General features: G+C 49.6%; 1 protein-coding gene across 3 annotated transcripts in view; it reads right to left on the bottom strand.

Moving 5' to 3' along the window:
• The window catches only part of Zbtb7c (zinc finger and BTB domain containing 7C), a 316543-nt gene that overhangs the window by 105669 nt on the left and 188045 nt on the right, over positions 1-22829 (bottom strand). The window lies entirely within an intron of this gene.

Here is a 22829-nt window from a genome sequence, read left to right as displayed (position 1 = left end):
CCCGCCTATCTCCTCATGCCACACCTCCTCGAATTCTGCTCCGCCCCTTCCGTCTCCAGGGTCCTCCCTGACCTGCTCCACTCCCTGCTCCTTGGCTTGGCTCCAGGGCTCGCGCTTCCGGGCCCTCCCTCCGATCCCGCCTGACTTCTCCCTAGTTTCACCGCGCCCCCGTCCTCTCCTACAACCATCTCCCTGGGGAACCCGGGCTCATCGCCTCCCCTGCACGCAGTCTCGGCGGGAGAGGCCGGCACTGTCCCGGAACACGGGACCTACGTTGACCCGGGAGAGCCGAGAACGCGGGCCCGGATCTATCCAGCCCCGGCTAGGGTCCCGCCCGCGGGCTGCCAGCCAGGCTGCTACTATTATTGGGTGCCTCTACTCGAAGCACAGAGGCAAAGAGCGCTGTGACTACACGGTCTGGAGAGGTTGAAGTCCAGCTCAGTTATTTTCAGAACGGCTTGGGCACGCTGTTGCTTCTCCCAGCCTCAGCTGTTACATCTGTGAAATGGAGATAAACGTGCCTCCAGGGAGGTTGTGAGTTCACTAGCAACAGTCACAGTGACCCCTTTCTTGCCTTTGCTGTTGGTCAGAGGGTTGTGGACGATGCTGAATCATGAGACCCCTGGCACAGGAGACCACTGGGGTGCTGCAAATCTTGCAGTTATGTGTAGGGGTTAAATTCCTGAGTGCAACTTTGAAAAAGGTATACCTCCCTGCACCAAGTCTCACGGTGATTAAAAAAACAAAAACCATGCAGAGCCAACGCTTGGGTTAAATGAGATCATGTGGGAATAGTCCAGGGAAACATTCAGCTTGCAGTATCTGTCTTTCTGAAAGCAAGAACTGATGCCCTGGCTGCTTCCTTAGAAGTTTAGGGAGGCTCTGTTCTGTGGTGGGGATGAACGGTTAGGGCCATCTCTGAGGTCAGTATAGCAAAGGAATGAAAGGACAGTTGGAACATCAGCCCTTTGCTGAAATCTCTGCGTTTGACGGACTGTGCAGATAGCTGGCCTGTTCACTGCACTGGCTTTGTGGCTGGCCCTTGGAAGACCCTGTATTTACCACGAGAGGTTGGCCAGATGCCCTGGAGGTATGGCTCCCGAGCTACAGCCCTCCTTGCTTTCTGAAGTGCAGCGGTGTCAGCCCCAGAGGAATGCAGGGAAGAAGCCAATTTTCAAGGGTGCACCGCAGAAAAACGCTTCAGAAAGTGAGAAAGGCACCCATACCAGCCAGCAACCCTGTCCTCTGGGGTGGGGGTGGGGAGGTTAACAGTGAGCAGTGGACAGCAGCTCTTGGCAGTTCAGGGGGGGTTGCTTTTGTGATCAATGCTGCAGGCTCTACGAAGAGAGTCCAAGGGCACCGGGCTCTGAGTGCTAATATGAATTTTTATTCTGCAATAATTTTCATACTGAGTTCAAGAGGTACCAGCTCCAAGTACATAAAACCAAATCAAATTAAATTAATTGATTTTATTGAAACCTGCGGCAGTTGTATTCAAGCCCACAGCCAGGGGCATGACCCTCATGAAATACCAAAGGGGCTTTTGAAATAATTAAATTAATCACGCCCTGGGTTATGCACAAGGGCTTGCTTCTGTGCTCACAAATAGGCATATTCCAGTCATGGCCACAGGCAAAGGGGCACGTGGACACCACTCGCCCAAAACTGTGGTGCTGCCTAGCAGGAGGGAGCCCAAGACAGACTTCTCATTCAGGGATCATCCTTTGTTCAGGCTCTTTTAGCATAGGTATACACAGAGAGTCATACTGCTCACACTCCCATGCTCACAGGAGCACTCACCAGCCGGAACACCCATCTTACTGCTTGCCCAACTTGGCTCAGGCCAAGTGCTTTCCACCTGCCCAGCCCCACCTCCAAGCTGGATCCAAATGACTCCACACTTCATTCACTCAGTCCTTGAAGCAACTCCTGTTCCCGTCTCCCCAGTTGGAATTGCTGACCTTTTACTTGGGGACTGGGTGTCTATAGATAGCTCTGGCTGGCCTCTTACCTCCGTCTCTTGAGGCTGTGCCTCCGTGCCCAACCTGTCTTTATTTTACAGAGGAAAATACGGAGGCACAGGGAGTGGAGTAACTTGCCTAGTTCACCTGCTTGGTAAAGGACCCAGGACTGCTTCCTGGTGCGTCTCACATGAGAGTTCCACAGACTGCCATGCTGACTGGCAGTGGCCCCATTACCTCTTGTGGAAACATCTCTTAGCTGCACAGGGCCCAAGATGCCAACACTGGAGTGGAAGGATCACTGGCCAACCCTTCACCTTACAGTGGAGGGCGTTTGTAAGCCACCAAGAGAAGGTTCTTGTCTATTGTCATACATCAATTTAGAGAGAGTAGGCTGCCTCCTGCTGGCATCCAGCTCTGAGCTTCCTGAGCTGGAAAACATTGTTGTCAGGTCCGGTCACTCTGGGGAGTCGCCCTGTGGAGTGGCCCACAAATGGTAGTTTACACAGCCCCTGCTCTACGTTGCGTTAACCCGCCTGGCCAGGTGGAGGCAAGGCCTGTGTTCCATCCTTGTATGGAGAGTTTCCAGAGTCCCCTCCTATCCTTTACCAGGTCCCACTACCAATGCCCTGGTCTCAAAACAGAGCCCTGGATGCTGGTCCACACATACCTCCTCCCCAAGTCTGTGAACTTGAACGTTTAGCGTTAATGAATGGTACTATCACTCCTGGCCTGGTGCACAGCTGCTGTCCCCTTCAGCTCCTTAGCAGGTTCATTTAACAGACAACGGAAACCTCTAAAGGGAGGTGGGGGCCAGCCCAGGGCACAAAGCTAGTGCTGGGCTGGGGCTGCAAAAAAAAAAAAAAAAAACCAAACCAAAAACCCTGGTGTTATTTTCTGGTTTAAAAATCACCAACAAAATGGCCTCCCTGGTGCACTTGCATCCATCCCACACTGTGTTGGCTAGTTTTATACTAGCTTGACACAAACTAGAGTCATATTGGAAGAGGGAACCTCGACTGAGAGAACGCCCCCACTGGATTGGTCCTTGGGCAGACCTATGGTTCATTTTCTTTATTGGTGGTCGATGTGGGAGGACCCAGCTCACCGTGGGTGGTGTGCCGCCTGCACTGGTGGTCCTGGGTGCTATAAGAGGGCAGGCTGAGCAAGCCATGAGGAGCAAGCCAGTAAGCAGTGTTCCTCCATGGCCTCTGCTTCATTCAGTTCCTGCCTTGACTTCCTTTAGTGATGGGCTGTGACCTCCCCAGGTTGCTTTTAGCCGTGGTATTTTTCCCACTAGTGAAACATACCTAAACAGACTTTACTTAGAAACACTAACTAAACCAGTCTCTTGAGAAAGGCTCTTGCCATGTTGTTCATATAATACTTGACCTCAATCTTTGTGTCTTCACCTCCCAAGTAATGGGACTATGAGTGTTTACATGCCATCCTTCCCCCACTTATATTTTTGGACTTCTGCTTTTTTTAGGAAAATAATTTTAAAACTATGGTGAATACGGAAAACCAAACATTGGTACTTGGCTCACTCTAAGTGTACAACGACCCAATGGGATTAAGTACACTTACAGTATTAGCACTAAGTACATTTGCGGTATTGTATGACTGTCATCACTGTTGCCAAAGAGGCAAACCCCTCCTTCCCCCTTCCCTGACCCTGTTTGCTTCTGATATCCTCAATCCCTATGGACCTTGTAAGAGGATGCATACAGCATCAGTTGTGTGGTATCAGCAGACCAGGTTCTGCTACAGCAGGAATCCCTAGTCTCTCAGGCCCTCAGTGTCTCACCTGCCAAACAGACCCAGCGACCAAATCAGTCCTCCCCCCTGGGGATGCTGTGGGAGGGGCCACCAAGAGCAGCACCATCCTGAGAAGGCCAGCGGTGGGATCTAGAATCCCTGGTTCCTCAAAGACAAGAAGTGCTTTGTTCCAGAGTCGTAACAACAGGAATGATGACAAAGCAGCAAATGAAGAAAAGGGAAAAGGGAATCTCCAACAGGAAGATGCAGCAAGAAGTCTTCAGCGCTCCCAGGGCCCAGGCACCAAGCTGACACAGAGGCCAGGGACAGCCTGGTACTGACCAAGCTGCCCGAAGCACTGAGTGATGGTTTTGTTTAAGTGAGCCTGAAAGCTGTCGTCTGCAGTAGAACAAGCCTCATGGGACTCGGGGAAGCCTGTGGTACTTACTGAGTGCTTCCGATATACTGGGCAAGAAGGTGGCTGGGTTGTGTCGTCATGACTGAAGCCATTCCATATAAACAGCTCTTGATGCTGTCTCTGCTCCCAGCCCCCAGCCCAGGCAAGGGCTCATCAGAAGCCATGCCCACCACTCCAAGGTCCAGGCTGAGCTGGGTCAGATTCCTGCCCAGCCTGCTGTGCTCTGTCCCACCCTTCCAGGAGCACTGCCTGTGCCAGACTCTGCACAATGACTATTTGGAGGTGGCAATGTGACCTGTCCTTCTTTGACCAGAGGAAACATCTAGAGCCTCCTTCCACCCTCACAAGCCTCACAACTGTTCCTGAATCCCAAGTCATTCAGATACTTCTCATAGACCTGTGATCTGCCACAGCCACATGCCCATCCTCCTGCTTCCCCTCCCTGGGGCTGGCCTACCCATTTCCTCTGCCCTTTTCAGCCCTTGGCGCCAGGGCTGGCTATTCTGAGCCTCTGGCTCAGCGCCTTCCTCCTTCCAGCTGCTCCTTGAGGAGGACTTCCTTGAAGTTAACTGTTACCTAGCCTAGGAAAACACACACACACGCATGTATGCAAGCATGGACTCACACACTCCGAGTGGGCACGGGCACACCCTGAGAGCATGTGGCACTATGGTAAAGGAGCACCCAAGGTTGCAGCTCGGCACCAACACCAGAGTTACCTGCTTGGAAGTGTTACATAGGAGGCACAGTGCTAGCTGCTAGATTGAGCTGGAGGGAGGGAACGAGAGGGAAGGGGGAGGGGCTGATAACAGGCTCTAGATCTTTCAGTCTAAAAAGCTTTTTGAAGCAGTCTTTCCCACACTACCAGAAATAAGTAAAGACGAACCCCAGGAGGATGGAGAGCCCTTCTCTGGTTACCCACACTTCTCTCATCCTCTGGAACACAGCAGCGGCTGGGGTTCAAGGTTCCTTTGAGTAGATTCGAGGGCAATTACTGCAGAGCTCATGAAAATCGCACTGAATGCTATGTTTGAAAAGATAATTTTCTGTGTTCAGCTGAGGAAAAAGTTTCTCACAGAAGCAGTCACAGGCAGATAAAGGTGCCGCCCACATCATAGGGTTTCAGATCTTTGCCAGAAGGGAGGGGAGAGGAGAGGACCACTCCAAAGAGAATCAGGTCTGCCTGTGATCTGGCCTCGGCGACTAGGAAAACATCCCCGGAAGCTGTCATGGTCAGTTTTCGCTTCACTGAGCGTATCATTAAGCCCAGACCCTCGGGCCAGTCTGGCCCAAAGGATGAAGAGGGGTGAGGGTCCAGGGTGATGGTCACTCTGATAAGATGAGTAGGCCTCCTGTGTGAAGGCTACTGCAAAGACAGCCCTGGGGAGGGGTTTGCTTGCTGCAGGACGCCCTCCTGGGGTGTCTTTCCTGAAGCTTACAGATCTGCCATGGCAAACGTGTGGCTCATAGGGGAGATCTATGATGTGGCAAATACAACACACCTAGGTTCACAAAAGCTAACGAGGAAGCAGGTATAAATGCCCACTGATTCATTTTTAACTGCTTATTTTTAATGTTTTAAAATACGAAAACAACTGAGAAGTGCACATGAAGGGGGGGGCAGGGACAGGTGACTGTTCAGGACTTAATCATCTGGCCAGTGAGACCTCAGGCAAATCATTTTGCCCCGGTGGAACAGCTTCCTAGTTAATATTTTTAATGGAAATTGAATCAAGAATGGTCTTGTGACCTGTGCAGCAAAAATGGAAGTGGTTTCTGGTAATCCCCTGCCCAGCATCCCTCAGGAGACTTGGTTCACTTTCTCCTCCACCCTTACTGATCCTGGACGTTGATTAGAAACAGGACTTTGTATCACCTCAGCTGTGGATCTCCGAGCAAAGCAGAGAGGTGGCAGGGTAGTCCCCAAGCAGCCACGGTGACTGTGGCCCAGTTCTCTGGGCCTTCCACCTTTGGATCTACTTGCACCCCAGGATCTGCTGTCCATATGGCTGCCGTAGGCTGGACATCAGGCAAAGAGTAAACAACAGAAGGGACAAGGGAGAGGCCTCTCCTAGCAGGCAGCTTGATTGGAATCTCTGGAAGCACACTGCTGCCTCTGTCTGTCGGTCTCCTCTGCCTTAAAATGGATGTATCCTCTGCAGCTGGGAGGATACGCCTTTCCCGAACCACTGGGCACACTTCAGAGAAAGCCTGGCCCTGCTTTTTACACAGCTGCTTACTACCCCCACCCCCGCCAAACTGCTACCTATGTGAGCATGAGTTGGAGTGTTAAAAGAGGGACAGGGGACCCCAGAGGGCTGACAGTGCTGGACCAAGGTCATGGCCTCATCTACAGATTTGCAGTATTTGGTAAATTGTTTTACACAGAGAAGCCACAAAATAGTATCTATAGAATGAACGAATTAAGTATACAAATGAAGATAACAAGGGTTAGGGATTTGCTAGAGCTCTCTAGGACCTTAGTGACCCAGATAGGTTGGGAACCCAATGTTTGTCATGTACCGGATAATGGAGAAGACAAGACAAGGCAGCCAAATACACTGGCTCACAGAGTCTCTGGTTTGCCAGGAAAATGCCCACTCTGCACCTGCTTTTCCTTATAATGACACTTCTGTTTTCAAAAGTGTCCCTTTGGAGACAATGATCTGTTTGTCCACATTGTTGTGAGGAAGAGTGGAGGAAGATACTCTGATTTCTGTCTCCATCTCTCTCTCTCTCTTTTTTTCCCCCTTGGCATCTATCTTAACCTTTGCCAAAAATACAGTCATTTCACCACCCAGTCATTGAAAGCCCCATGTGAACATTGCTCACCCAAAGATGCCCTTCCCCCAGCAAAACTGACAAAGATATGAGCACCCTTGCCTGTGTGATGGCGCATTAGAGAGCCCTGTCGCTTCACTGTGTCCAGTGAGCAGACCTGTGGCATCCTTAGCCAACTAGATGACTGTGAGCATGTCTTTGCTGGGCCTGGCTCAAACATGTTAAACAACACCTAGCCTTTCAGTTTGGGGGACATCTTGGTTCATCAGGGGTGAACAGGGACATATTCATCACAGCCCCTAAGGTCAGAAGAGATGGCAACATTTCAGGCATGCTGAGATGAGAGCAGGGCTTCCGAGCTCAGTCCCCCTAGAGAATGCTTAGGTTGAGAGCATCAGAGAGCCATCAAGCCAGGGGCAGACCTGGAGACGGCCATTTTCAAACCTGTTCTCTCATCTTAGCTGATGTGTTGGGAGGACGGGGCTGGTCTCTTGCATAGAGGAAGCCGGAAAGATAACCCAGTACACCTTAGCACAGCACGTGGTCAGTCCTCAGGTGTCTGAGCACAGTTTAAACCTTCCTGGGGACCTCGCAGGGGTTTCTGCACCAGTTCATCTCCTGCTCCGCCCCACGGGCGCGCTCTGTACCAACAGATGACTGAAGATGGAAGATCTCGTGTGGCCCTGGGGGCTTCCCTTTGCTGCTTTCCAGGCATGCCACGGGAGAGCAGTGCCTCCCGTGCACCAACTCCAGGTTCCTAGAGCAGCTGCCTCCACTTCTTCTTGACTCAGCACTCAGCCTTCTCTTGGCATTTAACTGGATGCCCAGCTGGGAGCGGAGCACAAGAAGATGGGATGTGGGGGTGGTGGGTTCCATTCTTCTGGGCCCAAGTCTCCTTGGCAACTGCTCTGCCTGGCACTTTTCCTGTCCCTGCCTGAGCCCACGGAGCCAGTGTCCAAGCTCCCAGGCTTGGCCACAAGCTGAACAGGAGAAGAAAGCTGCCCTTGTGGCCCCTTTCCCACGCTGGATACACCCAGACCCCAGGAAGAAGAACCTGGCTACTCTAACACCTCTTGATCAGCAGTGGGGGAATCTCGAGAACAGAGCGACAGGTACCTCTAGATTTCTTATCCCACAACACCCCATGTCCCCTACTTAGGAGGGTCCTGCCTCTCTGTGAACCATGTCACAGAAAATGTCCTTCAACAAGTTCTGGCCGTTAGTCTTGACTGATTGGCTGTAAGGATTGGGGCGAGTCACTCTTCTTGTGACAGGGTAGACTGTCATAGGTGTGAGGATAGAGATGATGTATGCTTTACCACAGACTAGCCCTGGCCAGCTGGATAGCTGTGACAGGGGTCTGAAAGCGGCCCTCAAGTGTCAGTTTGCTCCTCTGGTCTGCCCTGGAACTCCTCTGTGAGTGAAAGACGAAGTCTTGCCCAAACCAGCTGGAGCCAGCTGCTGTGCCGGGTGTACTTACTGCTTTGTCTGGTGCAGAGGCCCTGCAAGGCAGATACCATTGGACCCTGTAGGGAATGAGGAAATGAAGGCTCAGGCAGGGCCAATGGCTTCCCTGAGGCCAATCAGCGAGAGTCCGGCCAGAGTTCAAGCTCATTCCTGCCTGTACAGAAAGAAAGTGGTCTCTTGAGGCTGGAGGTTCAAAGTTCAATAAACGCACAGCTACCTTCGACACAAAGTGAGCTGCGGCTAGGAGTGCTAGGAGTGCTGGCATATGGACATGCAGAGGGAAATGGTCATTCTCCGCTGAAGTCTGACAGGCTACAGAGCCATGTCTAGGGCAGGGTGAGGCTGCAGAAGCAGGCAAGTGAGTCTGAGACAGGACGCTAGTGAAGAACCTCCAGTGGGATGAGCCTTCCAGCACCCAGGAAATAGCCAGTTCCCCAGTTTGTGCAATGGGCTTCAGGGTAGGATGAGAAGGCTGGGGGAGGAAAGGGGGAGTTTGAGAAATCTTCTCCAAGATGTTTAATTCTCGTCAGGAGCTGCAGAATTGAAGGGGGCAGAGGGGTGAGAGTACAGTCTCCACCTGCACTTCTTCCCTCCCACTAAGCTTCTGGAAGATTCTGCAACCTCTTGGCCTCCATCAGCAAGAGCCAGGGGAGCAGATAAGCCAGCTCGAAAGGACACAGTGGCCACACTGCTGGAGACTTATCATTTTTCTCACATACTTGATTGACATGACCCATGGGGCCACGGAGAAAGGCCTCCATTAGGCCATTTGCTAGGTCCCTCACTGGAGATGGGGAAGAGCAATGAAGCCCTGGGGTCCTGGGTAACCCTCCCTCAGGGACAGACTAGGGTACAGAAAGCGCCAGAATTTGCTGCCTCCCTGGCTCCTCTGCTTACTCCTGGTTCTCCTGTGTGGAGAGGCTCCCTTTCAAGGCTGCCTAGCAAGAGCTTGAGAAAGAAAGAGCGAAAATCCAGGGGCTGGAGGAAGGCAAGATGTCTGGATGTGTCAGAGAGACTGCTGTGTGGACAAAGCCCTCAGCTGACGGCAGGCCATTGCCTTTCTGTGAGAGTCCCTGTGCTAGCTCCTACTTCACAAATCCTGCAGTTGCATCCAGGCTCCTCCTAGCTCTGACCTTCTCTAGTCCTTAACAGGCCCCTTTCACCCAAGATGTTTCTAGACCCGAGTTAATCTCGGGCTTGTTAGAATCCCATGAGCTCTACCACTGAGCCATTTGCCCTCTCTTCAGCCCATGTTAGTTTTCTTGTCTAGCTGCCATCAGACGTGAAACCTGATTAAGGAAATCTGTAGGTCCCTCAAAATACAAGAAATACTTATTGAAGTGCTCTAAGCAGGCCTAATGGCAGCTGAAACATTTTTCAGCAATTATCTTATTTAATTTTGACATCAGGTCAGAGAAGAGGCCGCTTTCATTCTTATCCCTCCCACCAGGGCATACTTTCTTTCATTTCTTTGGTGTGCAGTGATTTCCCACCACCTTTGGGATCAAGTCCAGGTGCCTCCCACCGTCTTTCCAATATCACAGTACTCGCTCACTCCCGACTTGTCCGGTCCCTGATGTCCTGGCTGCTTGCTCTGCACTCTCATCGTTGTGGTGCTCTCCTCTCCCATTGCACCCTGCTGGGCTTCCCCCACTCTGAAGTCCCCAGCCTTGCATGGCCTTCAGAGGGAGTACTTCCTCAAATGTTGCCTTGCCTTTGACCAAAGGACGTCCCTCCTCCAAACGCTCCTGCCATGGATGGCACTAGGGGTTATGTTTACTACACATATCTTGCTTTTTTGGGGCAGGTGCCCATGGCTGCAGGGCAGGGTCGACTCTTCCTCTGCTCATTTCCTGAAACAAAAAATGTTTCGGCTTCAGTGTCTCTAGACTGAACTTTCTCCCCCTGTCCTCATCTGCCTTTCACCTGTCAGCTTGGGGACAGACACAAACCCCTCTTTTAGAATTAATCTTAAAATTATGGCTTATCTTTTCAGTGAAACACATAGCTGTTGAAAGTTGTGTTTTTATGTGGGTAGATTCTTCTCTAGCTTAGGCACGTGACAAGGTTTCCCTGCTGTAGCTACGAACACAGAGAGAGGCAAGGCAAGACTGAATAACTGACTGCACGCATGCACGCACTCACATCAAGCCCCATGAAAAGTAAAACTAAATGAAAATGATAAGCCAGGAGAAAACATTTGACGCATACATCATACACAAAGGTTTAATACTAACACGTATAACAGATTTCTGAGCAGGTTGTATTCATATATTTAGGTAGGTAGGTGTGTGTGTGTGTGTGTGTGTGTGAGAGAGAGAGAGAGAGAGAGAGAGAAAGAGAGAGAGAGAGAGAGAGAAAGGGAGACAGAGAGGAGATAACAAAGAAAAAGAGGCAAATAATTTCAGTGTTACATGAGAAGAGTTTGAAGAAGGAATGGGAAGGGAGAAGATAATATATTTTAATTTTTAAAAAGTAAAAGTTAAAAAAATCAATTAGAAATCTAAGGAACCCTGTGGAAAATGGGTAAAAGCAGTCTCAGAAAGATAAAAATCACGTATTTTTCCTTACACATTTATATGTGAGTGGGCATAGGTTCTGAAACTAGATACGGGACCCTGAGAGGTGGTCAGGAGGTGTTGAGAAAGGCTGGGGAGGGCAAAAGGTCACATGGGTCATGAAAATGGAAAGGCAGCTCCAGGGGGGTGGGGGTGGGGTGGAAGGATACAAGAGAGAGGGAAGAGATAGGGAAGAAGGTGGGGGAAGAAACAAATTTTATTTGGAAAAAAAATGCTATAATAAAGTATAACTATTTATAAGTTTATAAAAAGCAAAATAAGACCTAGGCAAGCAAAGATTTTTTTAAAAAAAGATAGGAACAGAAAATTTACACAAAAGGATAGTTAAGTCATCCTTAGTCACATGAAAATATGTCAAACTTGCATTCATAAGAAAAATGAAAGTCAAAATTGCATGTTAATGAGATTGGTCAAAGTTCCAGGACTGGCGACCCCTTCTGCTGCAGAGAGGCAGGTAGGAGAGGATGCAGGACGGCACCGCCCTGTGGGGGGGAGACAATGCAGGATGGCACAAGGCAGGGGGGGCATGTCTGGCAGCACCTCACCAAACCACGCACCATACATTCCCAAGCAGGAGAGGCCTAACAGGCATGGCTGCTTACTACAATATGAAGACCTCCTAGGTTGTCACACATGAGAGGGAAGCAAATAAGCCGGGGCATCTGGACACATTTGCAGGTGTGAGACAACGAGGAAGCCCTCTATAAACTAGTATGAAGTACAGTCCATGAGCTATTACTGAATGAATGAGTGTTAAAAAGGACATGGAAACACAGGAGGCAGAAGTCCAGTGTAAATTGGGTATGCATTGGGGGAAAGAATGATGTGTCCCCAGATATATGTCTTGGTATAGCCTTCGGAAGGATGCTAATGTCTACATAGCTAAGAAATTAAGTGAGAGGACTCTGTGCCAAACGCAAATGGACAAATGGTACTCCCAGCCATCATCAGAGCCACCTCCCTTTCCAGGGAAGGTTGCTGAATGCAGAGATGCATGGCCACACAAGGTGCAGAGAATAAGCAATAAACAAGAGCGCAGTCCTAAACAAGACCATCCCCTCTAAGGATGCAGAAAACATTATGGCAGAGTGGGTGAAAAGAAGGTCACAAAATGCCATCTTCTGAACAGAGCACAGCTGTGTCAGCCACAGCAGCTGCATGTATGATTTGGGTCTGTGCAAGAATAAGCTGGTCAACAGTCAGTCACGGCCGGAAAGGGCTCAGAAGGGGCTTAATTGCACTAATGAGTTTTATTTATTTCTGATAGATTTGGGGACAGGTTAGTCAGTACCTTCAGTTGTGAGCCCACTGGTGACCTTAACAGGCTGTGATGGATTGTTCTAACCCATTGGTCATACAGATGGACCTGGTTAAACTAAATGGGTGACAAAACAAAAAACAAAGCAAAACAAAGCAAATGTCATAGAGGAGACTTGAAAAGGACTAGTAGGATCAAGAGGGGGTTGAAAGGGGTGGGAGGGAGACAAGAGAGGGTATGGAGGGGGCCGTGATCAGAATCATTAGACAAACCTAGTAAATAAAAAGAAATTAAATTAAATCTGTAAGAATGGAACACAAAGGAAACGCCTCTAGGTGAAAGGAAAAACAAACCCAACTGTATTTTAAATAAATACCATAGCCTCACTAAAGGGCCAAAGAGAAGAAAGGGAAGACTAACCAGGTAATTTCTGAACAGGGCATATTGAAGTAGACAAGGCTGGCTGCTGTGGTTTTGGAGAAGCAATTCCCAGAGAGATTTAGGTGGAGCGAAGGACTGGGCAGATGTGTTGCTGATCTCACTGGAGAAGGACACGTAAATATGCAGTGGGGAGGAAGCACCTAACTCCATAGCAACGACTGGAGTTAGAGCATGGATGTAGGCTCAGGGTGTCTAGAAGAGGAATGTGTGTGTGTAAGTATGTGAATTAGTTACTTTTCTATTGCTGAGGTAAAGAACATTATGACTAAGAGCAACTTACAGAAAGAATGTTTGCTTTGGCTATGGTTCCAGGGTGACAGTCCATGATGGCCAGGGAAGCATAGCAGCGGGTGGTCTGAGCAGGAAATCATAACTTCAGCCCCAAGTACAAAGAGGAGGAGTGAACTGCAAGCAAGACCCTACTTCCTCCAGCAAGGGGCTTCCAAAGGTCCCACCATCTCCCCAGACAGTGCCACCAACTAGAGGCTGATCGCTCAAACACCAGAGCTCATGCAGGACATTGCCTTCTCATTCAAGCCACCACAGTATGTGAGTATGTGAGCATGTGAGTGTGTGTGTGTGTGTGTGTGTGTGTGCGCGTCTATAGCCATGTTTAGCATGAACATATATGCATGCATGCTTGTGCGTGTATGAAGGGTATGTAAATGTACAGGTATAGATATCCATGCATCCATTTCCTTCAGAGAGCCAAGAAGTAAAGACCCCAGCAGCACTGAGCACACTAAACGCTCTGATATCAGCACCTAATATCATTGTCTAAGACAAGGAACCAGAAGTCCTTAGAGAAAATTGATCCCAGGGCTGTGGTAGGGAAAGGGCAATGAGCCTTTTTTTTTTTTTAGGTGTCTGCTTGAGGGGAGCTCTGCAGGTGTCCAGGCAGGGAAGTGAACCACAATTGACGAGAATGAAAACACAGTTGAGACTGATTTCATCAGCCTGGATCAAGACTTCTGGAGCGTCTGGTGCCAGGTGTTTCGCTGTCAGAATATTTAAAACAGCACAATTTGGAAAAAAGTTTCCTAGTGTTATATAATCCCTGGTGCACAAGGCAGCAAGCACACTTAGATCAACACGCAATGCAGGGTACGTGTCATTTCTTCCAAGAAGATGGGTTCTGGAGATAGGCCGCCTGAACTAGCTTAAGGGCCTGGGGAGGCTCTGGCCTGGTATGGGTCACACAGACATGTAGAGTCATTCGGGCTGTTAGCCACCTCTGGTCCTGGTTGTGGGAATCTGAAGGAGCCTCTGGCAGTACAGATAATGTAAGGGTCATTTAGACTATTAGGTATCTCTGGTCCAGGCTGTGGGAGCTCTGGGAGCCCCTGGCTATAGGGGTCATTTAGATTACCAGATACCTCCAGTTCTGGCTGTAGGAGCTTGATATGGCCTGGCCCAACAGATAATGGAGACCACCAGGCTGTTGCTCACCTCCAGTTCCCAGCTTTCTGGAAAAACAGGTTATATGCCCGTATCTTTGAAAGAACAATTCTGAGTGCTTAATATTTCTGGGTTCCCCGGAGAACTGTGGGTACAAAGACCTTTGTATTCCCAACATCTGCTCAAGGCAGGATGGTGGGGCATCCATATCCCATGTGAGGTGGCTTGAAAGGCCCCAGTCATTAAATCTGAAACAATGTAAACACCAAAAAAAAAAAACAAAAAACAAAAAACAAAAAACAAAAAAAAAAAACCTTTGAGAACAGAGAAACAAACCCTTAGGAAAATAGGTTCTTGAGGCACACAGCTGATAAAAAGAGAAGCAATTCTGTGCTGACCAGCAGATCTGGAGGCAGGGCTGAAGTCAGACATCATGTTGCAGCCATCATGTTCAGGACTGGATGGGATGAGAACTGTGAATGTTGCGTCTCAGGAGGCTGTCTAAGCTGCAGAGCAACTGCATCACCTTAAGACACTTCCCCAAGCCTGTTTCCTCATTCTAATGGAAGGAGAAAGCAAGAGTTGTGACATGAAGAAACTAGATGGTAGTTAGACTGGGAATCAAAATGAACCATAGCAAGGAAGAAGACTAATGTCTCTACATGTGATGCTCCAAGAAAGACCAAGAGGGCTTGTGCTGGGAGGCAGGTAGAGGTAAGAGGATTGAGTGATGAAAAGATTGAGTTCAAGGCCAGCCTGGGCTACATGGAAAGACACTGTCTCAAAACAAACACACAAACACAATCACCCCCCAAAGACATGTGCTACACAGGATTCTGACCACAAACATAACCTAAAGAAACATTAGACTAAATGGGGGTGGATTTCACTTATTAAAAATGAGGGCATCATGTTCTTCAAAGATGTCAATGTCAGGAAAAACAAAGAAAAGCTGTAGAAATGTTAGAGCTTGCAGGAGACTATGGAAGATCTAAGGGTAACACCCGGTCCTCCAAGAAATGCTGCAACAACACCTAAGTTATCCAACAACAGTGAAATAAGTGGTGGCTCAGGCAAGAGTGAGCACTAACACTGGGTATGGTTATGTCAGGGAATGGACTTTTTATCACAAGCACGTGCTAGGCTAGTTAGGGATGTGAAGGACCATGCTGTGTCCCCGTGTCCTCCTGCAGTCTAGAAAGTATGCATGCTTGTACACCCAAGTATGGGCCATGTGTAAGTGGTAGACAGAATATGGACAACATAGCAAATATCTGAGATACAAGGAGACAAGGGAATTATTTTCATTTTTGCCCACTCTTCTCTAACTTGAAATTATTTCTAAGTTAAAAAACATGCCCCAGCATTAGCAAGGCACTTTCTTATCCAAGTGCAGACTGTCCTCCGCTAGGGGACAGGTCTAGAGTCAAGCTAGTCTGGTTGGACATGTGGCCCTGAGAAGTGGCTACTCTTGGGGTCTCTTGCATTCCTTCTGTGGGATGGTGCTCACTTATAAGTGCCCATCACACCTGCAAGCTCTGAGCTCAGGCCAGGCTGGCGGAAGGATTGCCCTGGCCCCACTGCCATCTCTCATTTGGCAGCATTGATTTTCATCAAATGTGTTCATGGTCATGGCCAAGTGTTGCCTACCTTTTCCAGAGAGAAGCTCTTGGGATCCCAGAACAAGACCTGTGCAGGGCTGGCTGCTGGCTGGCTTCCCCCTGGCAAAGGTCCATTGTGGGGCTGTGGGGCTTTGGGCCTCCAACAAGCCTTGGAAACTCAGGCTTGTACTCTGGCCTTGACCTACATTGGTTCCTACTGGTAGGATGCTTTTCTTTGGATCTGACCTGCTTCAAGGCTGCCCTGGACTCTGTGAACCCCTACAAGGGTATTCTAACCCTCACTATGGGCTCCTTCAGGGAAGGACCAGTGAAGCATTCCAGCTTGGATTCTTTCATACTCTACTGCTTCTCTCCCAAGAAATCCCTTTGCACTGGTACCATCACTCCCAATGTCAATGTCAGAACATTGCTTCCAAGTTGCTTCAGAAAGAAGTGAGCTCTATGACCTCTGGCCAGTAGGTTTTCTTACTCTCCCACCTCTCTTCAGGGGCCTGAAATTCTCCTGGAGGCCTCTGAATTGGTTCTCAGGCCAGGAACACCTTGATGAGGCCTCTGGGTATAGTGTCTTCCTTGGCCCATCATTTAGGGGGCAGGCGTGCTGGGCTGCTTGCCATTTGTCCTTCCACCCTGCTTGTCACCATCCTCAACTAGACACTTTGCTCCAAAAGGCTGAACACAGATAGTGCTTCCTGTTGCATCAGCAATAAGGAGGAACGAAGTGAAGACCAGAAGGAAGGTAAGTAGAGGTTGGGATGGTTAATGCCTTCTCTCCCTTTCTTCAGGCTGGCTGTGTCTTTGGATCAGGCACCACAGCCCAGGGAAGGAGGCCCTGCCTCATACCCTCGATGCCTCTCCTGGCAGTATCATCTCTCCGCTCAGCTCTTCTCTCTCAGGAGAAACGGCACCCCGTGTTAACAGTCTTGGTGCTGCAGTGGGTTTCACAAATCCCCGCAGTACACCTTACCCTGGCTTCTGACCTCAGCTTCCCTCACAGGACCCACTCTGAGCACACCACCGGTTTCCTGCTGCCCTGATGAAAACAGAAACCTGTGGATGTGTGGCTCTTCCCTGAGGGGTGTGTGGAAGTCTGTGCAGCAGCCTAGGTGAGGGGAGCCACCTGGAAGGCAGGCGTGTGTGCTACCCAACAAATGCCAGAGCTGCCACCCCAGGCCTCCCTCTGAGGAATGTTGCTTTTCAGCTGCATTTCATCCCTTTGTGACTGTTTACTGAGAAGCAATACGAGAAAAGAATTAAAGGACAGCAAGGTTGGTAGAGGAATATGTTTCTTCTGGGCTAACCCCTTTCTTAGGAGTGCTTTAGGAGCCAGACAAGGGGAGGGGAGTTGGTGGAGAGGCACGTGGCTGAGCACATTCTTCAAAATTGGTTCTGAGAGAAACTTGGGGCTTCTTATTATTCATTCTATTAAAATCAGGATGTTAGCTAATGCCTGCCGTGTCCTTAGAGCGGGCCTGGCAACTTCTCTGATGCCCTGTCTGCTTGAAAGTGGAGGAGAAGGCCTTTTGTGATGTGATGCCTCTATCAGGTCCATTCTGTCTCCTGCCCTGTGACAGAGACACTGTCAGATCCAGGAAGCAGCAGTGGAACTAATAGCACGACCCACTGTGCCAGGACTCGCAAGTGAGGCGGCCTCTACCTTGCACTGCACTGGTCCCATATCGAAGGCCCCCAGTGATTTGTAAATAAGCAGATGGGATGAAGACCCAAAACCTTGGTTTAAAGTCAGAACTGCTGGACAGCATTCTAGCCCTCCTTTGCAGCCCATCTCTGGAAGGGATGACATAATACAAACAAGTTCCAGTCCAGTGGGAAAGAAGCAGCTTTGGGCTCTCAGAGTCCTGGCATCACCGGGTGATAGGATAATTGTGTAGCCTGGGCCAGTGAAGCGCTTTGCTGGTCCTGTGGAGAGACTAGTGGCTTCTGGCTGATGGGGGACCCTCATGTGAGGACGGCTGGGCAGGGCTTATGCTAGGTGGCCTGGGTCACAGAAAAGATACTTGCATGTCGGGAGATGTTACAATGAGTTGAGGAGCAAGAGTTCTCAAGGGGCTGCCGGGGGCTGGTGGAGGTGAGCTTTCCAGTGCCTCAGGGGAGGCGGGATGGATGGGTGGCTGAGCATGGTGAGGACAGTGAAGACAGAGAAGCGTAGGAAGAACTGAAAGGCTCAGAGATCAGGTGGTAGGAACAGAGTGAGGGTCAGGGGAAGGTCAGAGGTCAGGCTGGAAGAAGGCTGACTACAAGCCAGCATACTTCTCTCTTCCCTTTGTTTCCCAGCGCAACCCTGACTTCCCTATTAATCTCCCAAGACTGGTCCTGTTGATCAATGTTGATTCCCCGCCCCGCACACCTGTTCCCGTTTCAGATGAAAATGTATTATGAAATCATTCCATTTGGCTGGTGATTACCATGGCAATCAGGGGTGCTCGCTGACAGGCCAGCACTTCTCTCGAAGACAAGATTCTGCTGATAGGTGCTTTCTTGTCACTTACACCTGGCTGGGGAGGCAGGGGCATGAAGGGACACAGGGTGAGGCTAGAGGATGGTGTCCTTTCCCAGGAGGCCCAGCCAGGTAGCACAGCCCCAAGGGCCTTGGAAGGGGAGTCTCCATCAGGAAGGTGGAGACTGGGTCAGATGGTGGGCAGGCTAGTGGTTGGCAAACCACTTGGTATACGGCTGAGAATAGCCTCAAAAGGCACAGTCTGGAGGCTATATCTAAGCTACCTGCACCCACAGTTAGGCACTCAGCCTTCCCACCCAGGGCAGAATCTACCTCTGTGGCCTCGTGGAGCATCACAAACACATGACTGTCATTATTGTGGTTCTCTGTGATAAGGATTAAGGTGTAGGTTCTGATGACAGCCCAGGTGTTTTCAAATTGTTTAGTGCCAATGGTGTAAGTTTTAAAAGGCTTCAAGCAGACTACTCGGCTTTATTCAGATCCCAGCTCCACCACTTGGTGACTCCTGGGGACAAGTTACTGAGCTTTTCTGGGCCTCTGCCATTTGAGGCAGATACTAAATACTTGTAAAGTACACTGTTGCACAGATTAAGTATGTAAGCCCATTAGAACATATGTAGCAGATAAGGTCAGACACCGATGGCCCTTGGTCACATCTGTATTGTAGTGGAGGCTACTGAGGCCAGGCCCTGTAGCCAACTAGACTAGACAGTCTGATCTTCTGTGAAGCTAAGGAAGGTGTGTTGATGCTAGAGTGTATGGGGCTGAGCAGTGTGAGAAAAGAATCTTTGCTCTTCCACATTTTGACACCAGCAGGACTGGCTTCTTCCGCTTGTGAAGCAGGAAGGGCCTCGGGGAACATGGGAGGATGGACTACGCCTAAACATTGCCTTGCCTCCTTCTCCTGCTGCTCTGCTTGGTGCTACTCTCCTCTGAACCAGGAGGAGCCGGAAGCCCAAAAGATCAGAGCTGAGCTGTAACAATGGTGGATGAGACCAGAAGCCAGACCTCTCCCAGGATGTCTGTCTGCCTGCTGTCCACAGCTGATCTGTTTCACAGCCTAAGCTAGGTCTAATCTACCTTCTCAAGTTGCCATCCCCTTATTCCAGCTGCAGCTCTGGAAGCCTAGCATGGGGCACCAGGCTTTGGCACACTATGAACGATTTAAGAATGGCCACCCTATTTGCTGGCTTCCCCAGCTGCCCATTTACAGGAGCGCTGTCTGAAGGGTACAGCCACCACAGAGTAGAGCTTTGCTCAGGCTTCTCTGGGCCCCACCCTACCTCTCCTTTTCCATTTAATGACACTGGTCATTAACAGCATTGTCTTTCATCGACAAAGATAAAAGTAGTCATGCAAAGCAGGTCAGGAGCCACCTTGGGCTCTGTATTACAGCGCCCACCAGCCAGAGGCAGTGACAGGCCATTATTCTGTGTCCTGCAAACTGCAGTGATAAGGAAACTGCACCAATTTGATCCTTTATCTTGTTGCAGGTTGAGGAAAGATATTATTTCAATCTAGATAATGATTCAATTTCTCAGACGGAAATGAGATTTTTTTTTTCAAGTTTTCAAGGGGGTGGGGAGTGACACCGAAATCCCTTTTGGTGCTGGATCAGGCCATGCTCAAGTTAGAGGATTTCTTGTAATTTCGGTAATATATTGGGGGGGGGGGGCTGAACTGAGAGCAGGAAGTTTGATTGCAAGGGAGAAACATACAGGCTAGACGACAAAGTAAGTCCTATCTGGATATTCATCAGCATTAGCCCAAACCCGGAAGACCTAATTCAGAACATATGTTTGCACTGACACAGTGAGGTACAGAATGAGGATACACAAACTAGCCCCGCTGTGAAAGGGCCGTACAGGTCTTATACAGGCCGTCACATGACAGAGCTCTCCTGGGCCATTTCGCTGACAGATGGCCTCAATACCATTTCAGTACTTCCTCTCACAGGGAAGGAAAGGAGCCCACTCCATCACTGAGCAACTGTGCCTCCAAACTGAAGTCAAATCACCTCATCCAAGGAAGTCACAAGGTGCTGACAATGCAGTTCATCTCTGTGCACTCTGCAAACATCAGGAAGCCATTAAAACTAGATGCAAATGACATCAGATAACTCGCACGCCAATACTTCAATGATTTGCACTAAAGAGTGAGTTCAGAGAAATAATACATTAATTTTAAAGGCTTGGAAATTCCAAGAGCTTCAGTACAGTATTCTCAAACTGTGTGATTTGCTTTAAACAATTATTACAATTAGAGAGATTTCTTGTGGGGGCAGAGGAAATCTAATAAGTTCAGAATGTCTACAAAGTGGGTATGCATTTGAGCCATCCATAGACTGTTTGAAGAAACAGCCAAAGGGAAGGCTCATTTCAGCTCAGCCCCTTCTGAAACAGCCCCAACTGCTGACTCCAAGTCACAAAAACGTGGCACCTCTCAATATGGTGTTAGAGTGACCAGACTTGGGCATCTGAATCTTGCTGTTGTTGGTGTGAAAAGCATCACACAACAGTGGGATCATTGAGTGTTTCTAGGAGAATAGAAGCGTGGGGCTAGGGATTGGGAGGAGACTTTTTGCTGGAGACCTTTTGGTACTTTCTAATTAAGAACCACGAGACTATTACCAATCAAGAACAAAAATGCAGTTAATAAAAGCTCACATATTCAGGACAGGTAGGCATCCCTATTAGAGGCTGCTACGTCACTATCACATTTGAACTCTCATACTATGCCCAACCTGTGCTTTTGAAAACACAAAGGCAGTTGCAATCAAGATGGCTGCCAGGTCAAGCGGCTGGGACACATGGCTGTCTTTACCACAGATGTTAATAAGGCGTGGAAGTAAATGCAATGGGTGCCAGGCCCAGGCCCTCTTTGCCTACCAGCACATGCCTGCTGAGCATATAGCATGTGGCTTTTGCCTGGGACAGTCTCTGGACTCCTGGCTGTTGAGTCAGGTGATGCCATGGAAGTAGCAACACTCTGGAAGTGGCCGAGGAACAGTAATGCAAGTAAGTCCCAAGCCTTGTCTCCAGCCCATACATCACCCCAGGGCTGTATACGAACTGAGGAACTCACCCTAACATATATATTTTGCTGGGAGCCTGCTCCCATTCTTGCTGTCCTGTCTCCCTGGCGAGTGCTTTCTATGAGTGTGTCACATGCACCCTATACCATCTCAGGCTCTGCTCCCAGGACACTCCAACAGGTCTTTCACTGATAGTTGCACATGCAACCCTCTCATGTTGACAGAGCCCAGTGTCGGATGTGCACATGGCCTTCTGCTTTGGGGGAAGGAGGATAACCACCGTCCTTCTTGTCAGAGACTGTTTGTCTGATATATTGCCTATGCATGCCAGAGACACAGCACACTGGTCTCAGAATGAAGAGAATCCAGACAGTGGGACCTGGGTACCACGTGATCATCATTCCTCAATTTCTCCAACAGGGTTGCAGGCAGCCCCAGCATGGCCTGCTTCTTAATCGGAGAGAGATCCAGTCTCCTGCAGTGGAAGGTCAGAGTGAACATCTTAGAAGCACCACATACCAGGTCAGTGACCCTGAGCGGATATTTAGTCAGTCTAAGCCTCAGTTTCTCTAGTTCTATCACAGGAATGCCTGGGAACCTTGTGAAGCTCTCAAGAGGCAAGACTTCCAACTGTGTGTAAACAGCTAATGCTATGTGAGTACCACTTACTAGTACTAGTATTTCAAAATAGCCAGCCCCTCCTGCTAGCTTGCATTTGTTTAGTACGCAAATTCAGTTGTCCCTCAGCCTGGGCACCAGTGGCTCTCTAGAACAAACAGGACCTTGGTGACAGTCCACTGAAAATTTAGCGTGTCCCCAGTTCTGGCTTCACGGGTGCTAGTGGCCCTTCGTCATTGCTGTCTGCAGAAGGCTCTCTGTGTACTTGAGAGCCATGTTCTGAGACCTGGGGAAGATCCACACCTCATCTCAGTGCTGTGTGTAGAACGAAGGGGACTTGCCCTAGCATGTACACTTGGGGGGAGGCTGGCCCCCACTCTTGCTGCCCTGTCTCCCTGGCAGATACGGGTTTCCTGTATCTATCTCACGTGTACATGTGAGGTTGGTCCCAAGGCCAACCTCAAGTTTGGTGAAAACATCACACAGTCATCTGCACATGATGGAAGAGCAGACAAACTGGGCGGAATTCACTTTTATTTACACAGGCGAGGGATACTTTGCTGCGTGCTGGTTCTTCGCCTCTACACCCTTCATGGAGCCATTCTGGGCCCTCAGCACCTTGCCCAGACTCATCAATCTCTCCTCCACCCACCAGACCCATGCCTGCGCTGCCCACCGCACAGGGCTTAGTGGGTTCCCAGCCAGCCTCTGCTCTGCTCCTCCAGCTTCCTCTGCAGCCCACATCAAGTCTGCCCTCCTCCAGAGGGCACTGCCCTGACTGCTCTCACCACTGGTGTCTCTTTTCGTGCCATGGGAGCCAGAGCAGGTCCAGGTGCCATTCTTGTACACCTTCCCTCCACACTGAGGACAGTAGGTTGCCTCACGGCTCTGGGTTGAGCGCACTGTCCTGTAGTGTGTGAGAGAACTGTTTCAACGGAGACGACCTAACGCAAACTTAGAACAGCGCAGGCAGCCTCTCGGCATCCCAGGATAGACCCGCTCACACAGATCCACAGCA

Source organism: Psammomys obesus, unplaced genomic scaffold (genome assembly GCF_907164565.1).
Source record: "Psammomys obesus unplaced genomic scaffold, mPsaObe1.curated_primary_1811, whole genome shotgun sequence".
NCBI lineage: Eukaryota > Metazoa > Chordata > Mammalia > Rodentia > Muridae > Psammomys > Psammomys obesus.
The sequence above is the reverse complement of the archived record's forward strand: the minus strand, read 5'-3'. Positions and strand labels throughout refer to the sequence as shown.